This window comes from Terrapene carolina, unplaced genomic scaffold, assembly GCF_002925995.2.
Source record: "Terrapene carolina triunguis isolate 2854851 unplaced genomic scaffold, T_m_triunguis-2.0 Scaffold34029, whole genome shotgun sequence".
NCBI lineage: Eukaryota > Metazoa > Chordata > Testudines > Emydidae > Terrapene > Terrapene triunguis.
In genome coordinates this window covers 1,197,417-1,214,607 of record NW_020698380.1, presented here as the reverse complement: position 1 = coordinate 1,214,607, position 17,191 = coordinate 1,197,417, and positions in this window count along the sequence as shown.

Genomic DNA, 17,191 nt, shown 5'->3' with positions numbered 1-17,191 from the left:
AAGGTATATATTGTCCCCAAATGTGAAATAGTTGTGGGTGAGGACAAGTACTCCTGTTCTTTTTGCGGATACAGACTAACACGGCTGCTACTCTGAAACCTGCCCTGACATTGACACTTATGGTCATGAGCCACTCCAGACAGCGTGACAGTGACTTTGTCATAATTTGGATGCAAAGGTCTAGAAAAACTTCCCTGCTTAGCACCTATCCATCACATTTTATAGTAAAAGTGCTATATCTCCAAGTCTCAGTCAGCCAGAATGCTCAATTGATTTCACTGGGGCTTTTGCCTGAATAAAGACGGGTAAGAACTATGAGCTAGATTCTGCTCTCACTTACAGTAAAAGAAATCTCGGGTAGCTTCACTGGATTTACACTAGGGTGACAGAACAGAACAGAACTCTGAGTAGGATTTGGTGCACTGAATTTTGTCTGATGAAACAAAATAGGAAATAAAGAATAATTAAAAATATCTGTAGGCTCTGGGCTGCTTAAAATTTGGTGTTACAGAAAGAAACATGTTTCCACCAGATGGGCCAAATCCAGCACTATTTACACGGGGCGCAGTGAGTTGTGCGCACACGAGGGCAGAATTTGGCTCTCTGCATCATGACTGTTGTTTGCGTCTCTCATGGGCTTCACCCTGCAGCCAGGCTACTTCCTGTGTAGTTTTAGTAGGTGCTCGGTTCATAAGGATTACACAGCACAGACAAAATTAAACAAACACTTGACCTAATTTGGCACAGATTCACCTGTCACAGCTAGGTTTGCTGGCTCACTCACCTGTTACATCAGTCTGATAAGATTCCTTTGAGGAAGTGGGAAAATCTCTGAGGAGCGCCCCAGTTGTTTTCCATCCCATGTATGGTCCTTCACTGATGTATTACGATCTGTGGTGATGTTGTTCCTTCTCACCCACTTGTGCCATTCAAATTGATGCCCCCCCCCCCCCCCACGTACCATAGTCATCCCCTCCATTATTTCATTGTAGGATAAAGCCAAAATTTTCAAATTTGGGTGCCTAAAGTTAGGCTCCTACTTCCCTATTTGGGCACCTACGTATGTGGCCTGATTTTCAAAAGCTTCCATGGAAGCTCCTGGGTGCTCAGCACTTTTGAAAATCAAGCCACTTAATATCAGTTCTTAAATGTGCATTTAAGGGTACTTCTACACAGTCACCAGCAGCGAGCCTCTAAGCCTGTGTTGACAGACTTGGACTCACCCTACAAATAGCTGTGTAGCAGCACTTTGAAGTTGTGGCCTTCAGAATCTGAACTCCATCTCAAACTGCCATGTCTACATAGCTATTTTTAGCACAGTGGCATGAGCCCTGCAAGCCCAAGTCTGTCGACCCAGGCTCTGAGGCTCATGTCCACGGGCTGTGTAGACTTATCCTAACAGGCTAACTTTAAAAGCAGCAAAGAGTCCTGTGGCACCTTATAGACTAACAGACGTATAGGAGCATGAGCTTTCATGGGTGAATACCCACTTCTTTGGATGCATGTAGTGGAAATTTCCAGGGGCAGGTATAAATATGCAAGCAAGAGTGAGTAAGGCTAGAGATAATGAGGTTAGTTCAATCAGGGAGGATGAGGCCCTCTTCTAGCAGTTGAGGTGTGAACACCAAGGGAGGAGAAACTGCTTTTGTAGTTGGCTAGCCATTCACAGTCTTTGTTTAATCCTGAGCTGATGGTGTCAAATTTGCAGATGAACTGAAGCTCAGCAGTTTCTCTTTGAAGTCTGGTCCTGAAGTTTTTTTGCTGCAGGATGGCTACCTTTAAATCTGCTATTGTGTGTCCAGGGAGGTTGAAGTGTTCTCCTATAGGTTTTTGTATATTGCCATTCCTAATATCTGATTTGTGTCCATTTATCCTTTTATGTAGGGACTGGCCGGTTTGGCCCATGTACATAGCAGAGGGGCATTGCTGGCATATGATGGCGTATATTACATTGGTGGACGTGAAGGTGAATGAACCGGTGATGGTGTGGCTGATCTGGTTAGGTCCTGTGATGGTGTCGCTGGTGTAGATATGTGGGCAGAGTTGGCATCGAAGTTTGTTGCATGGATTGGTTCCTGAGTTAGAGTTACTATGGTGCGGTGTGTAGTTACTGGTGAGAATATGCTTCAGGTTGGCGGGTTGTCTGTGGGCGAGGACTGGCCTGCCACCCAAGGCCTGTGAAAGTGAGGGATCATTGTCCAGGATGGGTTGTAGATCACTGATGATACGTTGGAGAGGTTTTAGCTGGGGACTGTATGTGATGGCCAGTGGAGTTCTGTTGGTTTCTTTCTTGGGCTTGTCTTGCAGTAGGAGGCTTCTGGGTACACGTCTGGCTCTGTTGATCTGTTTCCTTATTTCCTCATGCGGGTATCGTAGTTTTGAGAATGCTTGGTGAAGATTTTGTAGGTGTTGGTCTCTGTCTGAGGGGTTGGAGCAGATACGGTTGTATCTCAGTGCTTGGCTGTAGACAATGGATCGTGTGATGTGTCTGGGATGGAAGCTGGAGGCATGAAGGTAGGCATAGCGGTCGGTGGGTTTTTGGTATAGGGTGGTGTTAATGTGACCGTCACTTATTTGCACCGTGGTGTCTAGGAAGTGGACCTCCCATGTAGATTGGTCCAGGCTGAGGTTGATGGTGGGGTGGAAGCTGTTGAAATCGTGGTGAAATTTTTCCAGAGTCTCCTTCCCATGGGTCCAGATGATGAAGATGTCATCAATATAGCGTAGGTAGAGAAGGGGCATGAGTGGACAAGAGCTGAGGAAGCGTTGTTCCAGGTCAGCCATAAAAATGTTGGCATATTGTGGGGCCATGCGGGTGCCCATAGCGGTGCCACTGGTCTGGAGGTATATATTGTCATCAAATTTGAAATAGTTGTGTGTGAGGATAAAGTCATAGAGCTCAGCAACCAGTTGTGCTGTGGCATCATCAGGTATACTGTTCCTGACAGCTTGTATTCCATCTGTGTGTGGGATGTTTGTGTAGAGAGCCTCTACATCCATGGTGGCTAGGATGGTGTTTTCTGGAAGGTCACCAATGCATTGTAGTTTTCTCAGGAAATCAGTGGTGTCATGGAGATAGCTGGGAGTGCTGGTGGCGTTGGGTCTGAGTAGGGAGTCCGCATATCCAGACAGTCCTTCAGTGAGGGTGCCAATGCCCGAGATGATGGGGCGTCCAGGATTTCCGGGTTTGTGGATCTTGGGTAGCAATAATGACCTCAGCAATAGGGATTACCGGCCTTCAGCTGTACCTTGGCCCTGGATTCCTCTCCTTTCAGATAATAATTAATCCCCAGGAAATGTCCTGTGTTTTTATCATTATTGGTTAAGTGACCAGCACCTCAGTGCTTACAATCAGCATGAACAATTTGTGCCATCACAGCAACAGTGCTATCCCCATCCATTAGGGCTGGGGAATGGGACCAGAAAAATATACACACCCATTTCAACCTCAACCCTTCTCCCAAACTGAACTGAACCTTTGATATCCAATGCTCTTTTGTACCCAAATTTGTCTCCTCCTTTTCCCCCTTCCAAGTCCTTTACAGTCAACCAGCCAGATCCTTCAGCCTAGATTTGGAAACTCCCACTGTTTTCTGTTCCCACCCCCAGGTTTCTTTCCCCTCCTCTAACTCCCCACAAGGCCCCCTACATCAGCTGCTACTCCGATCAGGGAGCTGTCAGATTCCTGGCAGGCTCTGCTGGGCTTCCACCAATTGCTGCATTGAAATCTCTTACAATCCTAGGCCTCCTTGGGTGAGTGATATTCAGTCCATTCTGAGATGCCTCTGACCCATGAGGAGATCTGATCAGATAATATCTCCCCACCTCCACCCCCCCACCCCTCTCAAAAATAATTTTTTTGTCGATAAATTGAGACCTTTTCAACTGAAAACCAGAAAACTTGCCAACCCCACCCGCCCAACCCCCAAACCTTGAAATTTTGTGCAGAAAGCAGACACTATCTATCGATATTTTTTTTGATCAAAAACCAATTTTCCATCAAAAAAAGTTTTGATTTAAAACTTTTACCGATCCTACCCACGATTTAATACAGGAGCCACTCTGGGCCCAGCAGAGACTGAAAGCCACTGTTGTGCACTGCGGAGCTGAACATGAGGGAAAGGAGATGGAGAAAGTGAAGCATGAGGGCTGGGTGGACAATGGAGAATGGTAATAGAGGTGACAATATTTGGCCAGGAAATGGGGAGGAAATCATCTGTACTTGGAGGGAAGGAGCAGAGGATCAGGTAGGCTGGGGTAGAAGAAGCAGGGATAAGGGGAAGGACAAAGGCAATTGGCCTGACTGGGTTGGTACCAGGAGAGAGAAGGATAGGAGGACAGGACCTCACTAGGTTTGGATATGCATCCAGTTTTGGATGGACTTATCTAGACTGGCTCAAACCCGATGAGGCTCAACAATTGCTACCTTCCACTCAGTCTATAGAAAGGAATCATTCTCCTCATATTTTTGTGCGATTACTGTGGCTTAAAAGGAGCCAAAGCAGAAAAAAGAAGCAGGCCTGTTTCCCTTTCTTTAGTGTCACACATTAGAACTGCTGATTTTTTCTGCCAATTATACACCAGATTCTGCCACTGTAAGTTACTTAGAGAGATACCGGACTCTGCAAGAACTCCCTTTGATTTTAGTGGATCTACTTACAGAGAAGAGCGATCAAGAGTGGAAGAAATAATCCTTAATTTTACAACTGTTGCAGCATTTTTAAAACCCTGTTAGACATTTTAAACCAAAACTGAATATCTAAAAAGTATATTTGTTGCTTATAAGTCTGAAAAAAGATAAGAATGATCCTTTAATGATACATATCCGTGACGTCTAGCGTATTGCATAGTTGCATTTTTTATAATTATGAGCTGGTCAGAAAATGTTTTTTCCCCAACTGAAAATTTCAATGATTTTTTATTTTTATTTTTATCAAAAATTTCCAAGCAAAAATACAAGCTTTTCAATGACTACAAAATAATATTTTCCAGTTTTCAGACAACTAATTTTTGTTTTATTGACAAAAACATCAAAAACTTTAATTTTGTCAAAAACCCAATTTTCACTGAAGAAAATGTTGATGGAAATTTTTTGACCAGTCCTACAGAGCAACATGGCTATTGAGCATTCTTTGCATAGTACTGAACTATTGGTGTTCCAGTGAAAGTTTCTTTCCTGTGTTTATAAAGTACTGTAAATACATTATAACTATTGCACAGCTTTAACGGGTGTTCAAGCAGTGGTAATTTCAGTGCTTTCATACACATATGAATAATAGTGTTTCTTAAAAATATAATTAAAAATAATAGCATATTTTCAAAGCGATGGAAAATCACTACTATCATAGATCACAGGTCGTTCAACAGTCAAGTGATAAAATACTCTTTTTGAGATAAAGCTGTACAAATCAAACCAAACCAAAAAAAACCAAAACCCCACAACAGCAGATTATGTTAGTTTATCTCAGGTAAAAGTCAGATCATAATAGCTGGTCAAATCCTGCAATCCTTACTTAAGCAAGCATCCATTGGACTTCGAGAAGTTTTGCGTGAGTTAGGATTGCAGGATTGGATGCAGTAGGGGCATTAACTACAAGAAGACAATCTGGACTCAATTGGCTGAACATAATCATGCAGTAAATTCTGTTGTTTACTGTCTCAGAGTTTAAGAGGATCGAAGGATGGAACAATGTTACAGAATCACGGGAAACGATCTTTAATAAAATCTGAAACTCAGGCCACTGAACCAATTTTTAACCCCTTTTTCTTAATAGCCAGTCTAACAACATCTACAAGCAATGAAACACTCCTTATTTCAATCTCTACACTCAAACTCTACCTAACTAGAGAAGGTGTTAGCAAATATCAGTGCATAGATACCACAGTTTCTCACTTTCACCTGCCCTCTGATAGTTTCCTTATGAGAGTTGCATCGGGTCATAGGAATAAGTACCTGGAATTGAAAAATCAAAACAGAACTTGGTTTCAAAGCTCTACCTCTACTGCAGGTTTGGAAGAGATATTTAGACGTATACCTTCCTGGGAGCAACAAGAGGGTGTGTGTGTACAACAAAATATATTTAAAATGAAAGTTTTTCCTGAAATACAGTTGGCATTTCTGAGCCTTTTGCTGGTGGTTGCCACCCTATTGAAAAGGGAGAACATTTGTACAAGTGATACAATGGGAAACTAGTTACTGTCGTACTTCAATCAATCATCAGGAGAACTTTAACTCTCCAAGCAGGAAACTGCTGAGATATTTCATTTATCCCTCTCACATGTAATGGAAGATGGACTTGAACTTATAACTGATTTTTAAAAATTCTGGTACTTGGTGTGAGAGCATTTCATGTGCAGGCAGAATGTATTGTTTAAACCTGTAGATTTCTTACTTCACAGTTAGTGGGATTAACGTCTGGTAACAAGCTTTATGGCCCAAGTCAGCAAAGCACTGAAGCACACGTTGAACTTCTCTGACAGTAACCATGTGCTTCAGTGCTTTGCTGAATGGTGCCTACATTGTTTCATTACTGACACATCCTTATCTCCAGCTGTGTATTAAACAAAAAGAATGACACAAATAAAATGTAAGAAAAGCAAGTTTACTGGCTGTCCCTCAGATACCATAGAATATGCTCCAAGCAGAAGGTTTGGGACATACAGCTTAACACGCCTTCACCAAATATGGACACACCACCTGAGAAGCAGATCACATCAGGGAACAGGCCACCCAAATACCCTGAGAGAACCTGCTTCAATACAGATATAAAATCCACTTCAACTACAGACTCCCCAGCTCTCGCTGTCACCCACCACCCCATCGTGGAACCCATAGGGGGGTATCATCAAACATCTAAAACCCATACTCAATGGGAACTCCATCCTGAAAGAAATCTTTCCTGACTCCCCTCTTCGGGCCTTCAAACAAACCCCTAACCTCTCCAAGCTCATCATGAGAAGCAGCTCCCCACAGACCAGGCCACACCAACTCAAAGTAGCACCAGCCCAGCCAGAACAACAGGTGCAAAACCTGAAGACATATTCCACTGCTACACTGATCAACACCCCCACAACAAAACACCTTTCAGGATCCATGGGTCCTACTCATGCCTATCACAACATGCAGTATACCTCACTCAGGGCACTAAAATCCCCAACAATAACTATGTGGGTGAAACCAAACAATCACTAAACTCTTTTATAAACTCAGACAGGAAAGTGATAAAAGACAAAAACATCCTTTTCACAAAGTGATTACTCCGTATCTAATCTATCAGTCCTCAAAGGAAACTGCACAACATCTTCCAAAGACGAGCTGGGAGCTTAAATTCGTAACTTTGCCTGACACTGAAAATCATGGTCTTAATAAAGAATCTGGATTGTATGGTTTATTGCAACAATAAACCTACTTAACCCCCCTTTTTGGTCTATGACTACAGGGGTGTTAATGGGCCACGTCACCTTGAATGGACCCTTAGAATATCTGCTAACAGCTTATGCTAAACCAGTGGTTACCAACCAGTAGATCGTGATCGATTGGTACATCGTGGAGCCTATAACAGTCGATCGCAATCACAGTCTAGGGTTGCCAACCCTTCTGCAGCCAAACTGGGAGATCGGCCACTAACATTCTGGCAGCGCAGCGGGGCTAAGGTAGGGTCCCTGGCTGCCTTGGCTCCTTGCCGCTCCTGGAAGCAGCCGGCATGTCTGACAGAGGGTCCTGGGAGGGTGGGGGGGGGCATGAGGGGGTCTGCCTTTGCTTGGGCTCTCAACAAAATCCCAGCACAGACCAAATCACCTTCTTGTAGTCAAAGTATAAACCTTTCTCACAACTGAGCCAAATTTTCAAAAAGGGGCATCTACGGGTGGGAATAAGAATGATGGGATTTGTGCAAATCAATTCTATTAGCTGCTGTGCAAGTGACACACTCTATTGCCATTGTGTGTAAATGTTAGCACTCAAGTTGTGTGTGTGCAGGGGGTTGTGGGCACACAAGTGCAGGCTGAGTTGGGGCTCTTTTGAAGATTTATTCCTATTGTGGAATATACATATTCATCAGGACAGAAGCCATGGACAGCAATAGCTATGACAGATTCATTTTGGGTAGAGGTGGCTTATGGGAAATAAGCCCCTCCCCCAAAGGCTCACCAAACACCGGTGATTAATTGAGCCTTGCCCCCTGCCTCTAATGCAATGTCTTCCTCCAGGTACTGGAACGCTAAAGGCCTCTCTCCAGAATTTCTGTTCACAGGGTCTCAGTCCCCCCTAAACTCTAGCAATAGTGGGATGGAAGGTTTCCTGGCCTCAAACACATAGGCAGGCAGGAGGACAAGCTGATTCTCTCCTTATCAGGGTTTAAATTCTCAGATTATTTCCTGAGCCCCCCATGGTCTCCTCTCAAACATGCTATAAAAACTCCAGGGCCCATGAGGGGTGGGGGTTGCTCTCAGGGATCCAGGCTTCAGCTGTTGGGCTGGGGGAGGTGGGGAGCCTGGGGCTTCTGCCCTGCGGTGGGGTGGTGGGACTAGGAGCTTCTACCCTGCGGGGCAGCAGGACTCCGGGCTTCAGCTGCAGGGAGGGGGATCTCGAGGTTTTAGCCCCGTGGGAGGTGGGTGCCGGGGCTTGGGGTTTAAGCCCCATGTGGGGGCAATGCAGGGGCTCAGGGCTATAGCCCCACAAGGGGCACGAGGGCTTCTGCCCTGTGGAGCATGCTGGGGCTCAGGGCTTCTGTCCCCTGAGAGAAGCTGGGGCTCCCCGCAGGTTTGGAAATGTTTACCGGAGCTCAGCTCTGGACAGCTCTGGCTGAATTTAAGCCCTGCTCCTATCATCTCTCACAGCTACCATGTAACCCAGGTATATTCCCATTATTCTCCCACTGAGGTCAATGAGAGTTGTGCTCACATAGCCAAGATGCAAATTTGAGGTTTATTCTTTAAACCAGGCAGTAATGAAACTATTCTGCTTACATCAGTTCTCCAGACTTCAGGAAACATATCTCAGCGTCTTGGGCCACTTGCAATTCTTCTGAGTCATGAAAGGTCAACAGCAAAAGGGAAGAAAATATGTGCTGTTTCTATGGCAAAAGAGAAGAAAACTGTTATTAAATAATCTCTGAAACAGCACAACACAGACAAGTAATCATCATAGTACCCTTTGCACACTTGCCTCCTATGGTAGATTATTTTCAGTTACTGAGGGACAAACTTGATCATCTTTACTATTTGCAATACAGGACCACCCAGAGGCCCAGACCAAGACTGCAGCGCCAGTGTGCTAGTCACTGTACATACATACAGTAAGGGACAGTTCCTACCCCAAAGAGCCTGCAGTGCAAATAGAGAAGATAGACAAAGAGTAGGAGAAAGGAATCATTGCTATCTCTATTTTTACAAATGGGAAACTGAGGCACAGAGAAATTTAAGTGACTTGCCAGGAAGTCTGGACACTTCCAGGAATCATGCTCAAACCTTATTACAAATCCAATGCCTTACTTCCAAGACCTGCTTCCCCTGAGTAAGAGTGAGGAAATTCACAGTGAGAGTAAAATAATGAACTGTATTGTGTGGGTCAGATTCTTCTTTAAATGATGGTAATGTGAACCAAGAGATGAGTCCATTGAACTCAATCAAGTTACAGTTGGGTGACAGGAGAACCCCTAGACAAGACTAAGCACAACAACAAAGTGGACAAGGTCTCCAAGATATTTAGGGGAAGACACAGCATTTGCCAGCAGACAGGTAAGTCTATACTGATACCAGCTTAGTTCATCTTGATGTTCCTGCACCACAGCTCTCATCTCCCTACTAAGCACATGGTCAAGAAAACATTCTAATGTCCAGTTACTTAGCTAATGTTTGTACTGTGCTTTGAAGGTGCAAGGTTAAAATCTGCGCAGGCCAGAAGTCAGATTGTGTCCATGACTGAAGACTCTGAGATAGAAAGTCTGCTCCGGTGGGGGTGGGGGGAGGGAGGGAGAAGATTGTGGTGACAACAAACTCCCCTCTTCAGGGAGCCAGCCCAGCCTCAAAAGTGGTTGCCACTGGCCAGAGAGTTTGTGAGACCAGGGCAGTTGGGGAATACACAGATTCAGTACATCTCCTCATGGGTTTCCTGTGGAGCTGCGGGCAGATTTCAAAGCTGCCCTCCTACCCTGATAGAGGGAAGTGAAATTTATACTAGATCTGGACTGCAAAGTGTTCTATAAATGTGTCATTATTCTGACAATATCACTCAAAATGCTGGTCCATGACAGAATACTTTTACAAGAAGTATCTTCATGATAAAACATTAAATCTTCTGCACCTATTGGAAATAGTGAGTGAACCAGATACAGGAACAAACAGCTACAGAAAAGTTCATTTTCTAATAAATTCTATAGAACTTTAAGGGGGATGATGGGGTTAGAAGGCTGACAGCAATGCGGAGAAAGCAGCTAAGGTCATCAGTGGGGTTTGAATGTGTCATCTTCACCAATACACAGACATCCACCACTTTAAAGAAGCAACTCCATTAGTGGGAAGCGGTAGTAGGCTTTTATCTTCACTATGGATTAAACATTAGAGGGGCAATACTGTCAGGAACTCAGGTGGCTCCTTGCACGGTCACCTAACAACCCAATGAGCTTGGCTGGGCCCAATGAACCCTCACTAATTGACTGTGCTCCCTGATTGGACAGAAGAGCCAACAGATCCCTATTTAAGCCTGGTAGCAACAGTAGCACAATGTCTGCTCAATGCGTTCCATGCCTGCAGCTGTGCCAGACCTGCTTCTTGTACCAGCCCTTGTTCTAACCAGTGCCTGTCCCTGCTCCTGCCCTAGTCCCTGCCTTCCTCAGATCTCCTGATTCCTGGCTCAAAGCACTGGCTAATCTCTTGACTATGACACCTGCTCTGCCCTTTGGTTCTGTTCTGAATCCTGACTCCTGTCTCTGACCATTGGCTTGTCTTCTGACCACACCTCCAGTTCTGCACTCTGATTCTGCTCTGACCACTAGGCCAGACTCCTGTTCCGACCACTAGCTTGCAATGCCTACACCTCGGTGTGTAACAATTTGAGCAGCCCAGCAAAAGGCAGGAGGGGGATACGCCCCATAGCGTGGAGCTCCCTACAGAAGAGCCCCAGCAGGAGCCCAGTCCACCATTTTGGAAATTGTTGGGGAACTGGGGGCTCAGGTCGCAGAAATCAGTGAGCAGAATGTAGCCCTCCAGGCCCAGTACAAGACCAGGCATTGTCTTCTGTCCCTGCAATTCTCATATCCACTTTCTGAATGACCAAGCTGCTCGTACCCGACAAGTTCAGCAGCTATTATGCCAAGTTTCATAGGTTCCTTAACTAATGTCATCTCCAGTTATGTTACAGCTTGAGCTGAGCCCCAGTAAGGGGCGAGAGTTGGGTCTATGCTCCACTCCTCTCCTTAGCAAATCACACTGCTGCCTGGCCACAAGAATTTGGCACCCCCTAGCACACATGTCAAGTGGGCTGGAAGAAAGCAGACATTACAACAGCTTGGACTAGCCTCCCTGCCTGGCCTTTACTCTGTACAGCAGAGTCCCTGTGGAAGGACAAAACAGGGCCTCCCACAGCGGGTGCAGGGTATACTCCCATGCAGGTGAACTGGCCAGTGTAGAGAGGTCAGGACTATGGCTGCAACTCATTCGTTCTCACCCTTCCTGCAGGCACAGTTGTTCTCACCAGTGCCTGTGGAGGGGGCAGCCATGGCACTGGGCATTTCTGGTTTGACCTTCATTAGCTGCATTAGCTGCTGTATGAGCAGACAGATGCTAACAGGCAGAAAAACATTCAGGCATCAGGGATCCAACTACTTACCCCAAAGAGGGGGGAGGGGAAAGACTAAGAACATCCTTTGTGCAGCATGAAGAAATCATCTGGGTGTGGCTTACTGGAACTCCAGGTGAGGAGAGGGGTTGGTTTGCCTCATTTATGAGGCTGCAACCAGCTCAAGCCACAGATAAATAAAGGCAGCCGCAGATTCACCCAACCCAGAGTCCTGGAGCCATATGCCCTCCTAGACCCGCACTGAATGACAAACACTTCCCAGGACTTGCTGAAGTCCTAGGAGCACACGTTCACCTGGGGCCACCAGTGCAGTGACTGACAGACTGACTCGATAAGGAGCTACAGCCGCTGGTAAGTGCCCAGTTCTCTCCCATCCTCTCCCTGGCATGAGGGTTAAGATTTTGCTGTTTATTTTCCACATGCTGCTGCAGTGGAGATGAGTCTCTGTGACACACCACCTCTCTTGGCGAGCAGTACGTTCAATTTTTAACTCATCCTTTTGTAACGACTTTTTACTGTTTCCTTTAAAATATTTACTGTTAAAAGTAATTGTTGGGGTGCCCAAGGCTGCTGCAGTCAGCCCAGCCAAACTACCCCTGTGCATCCCAAAAGGATTTACAGTGACATTTTGGAAATGGATACTAAGAGCAAACAAGGCAATCACTAGCTAAATGACTTCCCTGGGATGTCCACATTTTTCTCGCAGTGATCCCCGGTGCACATCAGTTTCAGTGGGATTACTATGAATCACACCACCAGTGTGATTGAAATTCGAACCTGGCCCTCCAAAAATAATTTTGTCAATTACAGCTCACTTGGGAGATTCCCACTTGCTTAGAAGCTTTTGAACAAACAAAATGCAGCAGAGAGAGGACACATTGTTTAATTTTGGCTTGGGTAATGACAGATAGTAATTGGAAAGGGTCATATCACACTTCTAGTTGTTTGATTGACAGGATTCTCACTGTGTATTTTCTTTCAAACTGCAGAATTGCAGACAAGCATCCAAAAGGGGATCAGATTGATTATGATGAAGTAGTTGGCTCTGATTAACTTAACAGCCATTCTGCTGCTTGTCACCTCTTAGTCTCTGGGTTTGCTGTAGGAAAATGAGTCAGTATCTTCAACATCTAAAATATCTCTGAACATCTGAAATTAAGCTACGTGAAATAAGAATAACTCCACCCCCAGGAGAGCAACGCTGTGGCTAACATGTTACACACACCCAACGCAGGATGCTTTTGTGACACCGTTTTTTGCTCCTCAGTTACGCCAGCATAAATCCAGATAACTCCATCGGCTCCAGTGGAATTATTTGAATTTACAATGATGCATCTCAGAACTGTAAAATAGCATCCCGTTTACATGTACTATTTTTATATGACGCTCTCTGGTGTTACTATTTACGCCTTAGCATTTTGGTGTAGTCTGACTAATTTATGATTTCCATGGCGAGGGGGACTTTCAATCTGCCTCCTTTAACTACTGTAAAATTCCCATCTATATTGTGACATTAATATAGTTTTAAGCATTTAATTTCCTTCTTTGTTTTTTTAAAAAGAGGAAATCTGAATCTACGGATGTGAGCCGCAACTAAGCATGGGGTCACAAATTCAACTAAATGCACCACAGCATAGATATAATCATAAAAAGTAATCTACTGAAGGTATTTCAATGCATAGAACTCCAGGGAGCTACATAATTCTGCATGTCTCTGTTGCTCTATATGATTAAAATTACTACAGCATATATTTTTCATTACTTTAAATTTTGTTATTTTGTAATCTATTTTTTTACCTGATCTTGTCAAAGCTCATAGCCTGTAGTGATATACATACAAAGACTCCATTTTGCAAACCTTACTTGGAAGTTACAACTATTCACATAAGTAGCCCCCCCATGATGACAAAAGGTGGCCAGATCAGTTCCAAATTTAGTACTTTTAGAACAAAATTATTTTGAGTTGGGTGAAAAAAGGTATCCAAATAATGCATGAAAGAAGTGTTGTTTTTTGACCCTTGGCTAATGACAAAAAGGCTGAGTGGATTTTCTTCAAACCTTCACTTTTGGGCTGAGGGCAAGCATAAAAGATTTTAGACCTAAAATAATGGTAATTTTGTGTGTGTATATATATACACACACACAGAATGAGATTGTCATCTCAATAAAAATTGATAGCATAGTTAGTGATAATACAGTGAGGGACTGGATGATGTATTACCACCCACCAGTAATAAGATCAGGAGCGATTTTATGAGTCAGCACAGATGAGAAACACAGTTGGACAGAGCCAATGAGTGTCTGGTCACCTGCTGAGTTGGCTAATAGTATTTAAGGGGAAAATGCTAGGTCTTCTCAGTGTTTGGGATTCACTCCTTGGTGCATAGCTGCACTGGTGCAAATCTCAGCTATAGACAAGGAAAGCCATGCTTTGCACTAGCTTAGTTTATCCCTGCTTGAATGTAGGATTGTCAATTGGTGCAAATCACAGGTTTCCTTGGGCCCATTCCTGTCCACCCTTGGGTTTTACATGGTTCCTGGCCATCAATGACTAAAATTGAAATAATCCGAAGGAGAGATCACAGCCTATAGAAAAAGACATTTTCCAGAGGGAACAAAAAAGATTAGATAACCAGTCATTGCAGAAAATGGAGGTGTTTTTAAACTAGAGGCTGTTAATGAAGACAGGTGGATTTCCTTATGACACATAATTTGAGAGAATTTTTTTTCACTCCCAGGAGCTTTTGGAAAGTTATGTTAGTTTCATTTAACAGTTTTTAAGAAAAATGTGAACCCAGGGACTGTACAGCTTATTAAAAATGAAACAGAAGTAATCCTAGCCATTAAAAATGTTTAACCTGCACAGAGCACTTGAAAAGCTGTAGCCAGTATGCTGTTAAAAGCAAATGTAAATGCCTTAGCATATTTAGAGAGGTTTGTTTTTGGAAAACTTGCATTATGAAAACAAACCTTACTCACCCACACAGCCCCCTGAATTTCAAAGGGACAACTTATGTGAGGAAGGAGAGTAGGATCTAGCCTGCAGGCTCATATGAGAAGTCTTTCTGTGAATATTTCTGGGTTTTACACTCATCTCAGTCCTGGCTGAAGGTCTGTATTTTATATGTCACTTACCCACCTTATTCCCTCTCAAGTTCATAGTGTTGTTTTCAAGACGGAATAAAGATCTGACTGCAGATGGCATTTACGAGCACGGTGAGTCTAAATCTACTACTGCCCAATAATCTCTCTCTCTTCCCCCCTTTCGGTTTGTGACCTAGGCTATGACATCATTCCCTAATGCGCTATAACACATTCCCTGAACATATTCTAGAACTGTGTTGTCCTGTCCAAGCTAGCAATGAACATCTGTTCAGTCATGGATGCTCCCGTCATATCAAACCACTCGGCTCACGCAAACTTGTAGTATGGTTCAGCCAAAAGATGCTGGACATGAATTTGCCTGCTGAGCTGAGAGTAGAACTGTACTTTGCTCTCCTATCGGATCTTCCAACTGAGGATCTTAAAGCACTTTGCCATGAAACACCTCTGTGAGCTAAGTATTATTGTCTGTAGTTTATAGCTGGGGAGCCAGATCCTCAGCTGATGTAAATGGGCAGCTATGTTAACTTCCACCTGCTGCGGTTCTCGCCTAGGGAATGAGAAGCAGAGAACGTCATTGATTTGCCTAAATTCACACAGCAAGAGCATAAGTTGTACCTATGATTTAACAGCAGGATCATACCTATGCCCCACAGATGGGGAAGCAGGTGCTCACTCTGGAAATAACCTGTTCTTGCAAGACTTCTAGATGCCCCGATTAGAAATGTTGCATTAAAAGGGCACTATCATTTACTTATTTTATATATATAAAATCAGATATATAATATGTAAGAAAGAGATGGCCTGATTCTGATGACACACCCGTTTTACACAGGTCTTACTCCACTGGGCCAGAGTCTGATCTCTGTCACGCTGGTGTAAATCTGCAGTAGCTCCACTGATGCAACACCAGTCCAAGTCAAGTCAGAAAATGGCTGATAGATTCCAATGCAGTTACTCTGTATTTATACAATTTAAGCAAGAGAAGACAGGCCCAGAGGATTCTTTTTGGAATAAAAGTTCAAATAGAGCAAAAAGGTCACAAGAATGATGTGTCTGCTATGCAATTTTAGCCTTGTGCCTGTTTTCTATAGACTCTGTTGGCTAGGTTCCTTGTTGCTCTCACTTTCCTCTGGGCATAGCAGAGAGAGAGGGAAGCCAGAACGTTGCCTGTTCTAAGTCCCTGATTATGGGTCTGGTTCTACCCTGACCCCATCCCTGTCTGAGGTAAACTGCACTGGCTGGCTATGGGGCCATCTGTATTGCCAACTTGCAAGGCACATCATCTATAGCCCTTCTTGCACCTCTGCGCCCCGGCACACCAGCTATGCTGGGTGGTGCAGAGGTGTGGGGAGACGGCATATTGGCTTTACATCCATAGGGAGCTGCCTGCACTGGGGGAATCCCCATAGGCCAGAGCTGATTTAGAGCTTTCTGACTATCACAAACATCCTGAGTTGAAGGAGAAAACATTTCTTGTGGGTGAAGGAGAGATGTCAGAATCTCACTTCCAAGCAATGAGTTATGGAACTATGACAGTCCAAGACATTCACTGATCCAATACCCACTGACATCAATGGAAAGGCTTCTCTTGACTCCCATAGATGCTGGATCAAGCCCTAGCTGAGAGTACCCCAAAGGTAACAAAAGGGCACCAGACTTATCTAATTTGTTGTATTAATGGCATTATACCTCCAAATCCTCTGTGGGCCAAATCCGCTGCTGGAGTAAATGACCACAATTCTGTTGAAGTCAATGGCGCTGTACCCATTTACACCAGAAGGAAATTGGCTCTATTTTTTCCCCAGAGATAGACCAAGATTGGGCTTCTGTTTCCGTGGGGCTTCCTGACGGTGAAATGTTTAGACTTTGGGTGTAGGCACATTTCAATAGTTTAGATACTAAAGATGCCACAATTTCATAGGTGGCCTTTGCTCTGCACTATCTGCACTCAAATGTATTGGGGTTATCAGGCATTACTCTGATTGACAGCCAACGGAGGGTAAGAAATTTCCAATTTCTGGTGGTAGAAAATTTCCCCAGGTTATTGCAAAAATAATTAAAAATTCCACCTTCACTGTTTCTTATTTAATGATTGTGTCAGCATAAAACTAACCTGATGTTCCCCTGCAGGCCACCCAGAACTACTTGGCTAACCTGGATTATTATACGGGTTCTAGTTCTGTGTTGCCTCCATACGACAACCCATTTAACCACACAGACATCATTTGTGAAAAAAGTCACGCCCGGCAGTTTGCTCAAACTTTCCTGCCAGCATTTTTCTGGATTGTA